Source organism: Penaeus monodon, chromosome 31 (assembly GCF_015228065.2).
Source record: "Penaeus monodon isolate SGIC_2016 chromosome 31, NSTDA_Pmon_1, whole genome shotgun sequence".
Lineage (NCBI taxonomy): Eukaryota > Metazoa > Arthropoda > Malacostraca > Decapoda > Penaeidae > Penaeus > Penaeus monodon.
This window is the reverse complement of record NC_051416.1, coordinates 64648-65016: the sequence shown is the minus strand read 5'-3', so window position 1 is coordinate 65016 and position 369 is coordinate 64648. Positions and strand designations below refer to the sequence as shown.

The 369-nt window shown below is 44.2% G+C and overlaps 1 pseudogene; it reads left to right on the top strand.

The window, feature by feature from the left end:
- LOC119592802 overlaps positions 1-369 on the top strand; it is a 3656-nt pseudogene that overhangs the window by 1412 nt on the left and 1875 nt on the right.

Genomic DNA, 369 nt, shown 5'->3' with positions numbered 1-369 from the left:
TTTGAGAGATACCTCTCGAAGCACCCGTAGGTGCATAGCGACACCTTGCATGCCGGACAGACAGTCTGTGTCGAGGTGGACGACCGAGGCTGGTGGCCGAGGCCGTCCACCTCGACGCAGGTATGAGCCACTCTAAATACTAAATAACTGAAACTGAGCCTTAAAATACTTCAGTTGTGAAATAAAGTAATAGATTTAAGGTAAAGATACAAATTTCACTAATTTTTAAATGAAAATAAGGAATCTAGTCGATATGAAGGTAACCGGTCACTGAACTGTACCCATTTAACATCCACAGCAATTCCGCTATTTTCTGGGGAGTCCGCCTTTATTACTCGCTATTTTCTGGGCTCCGCACCAACATTGCTT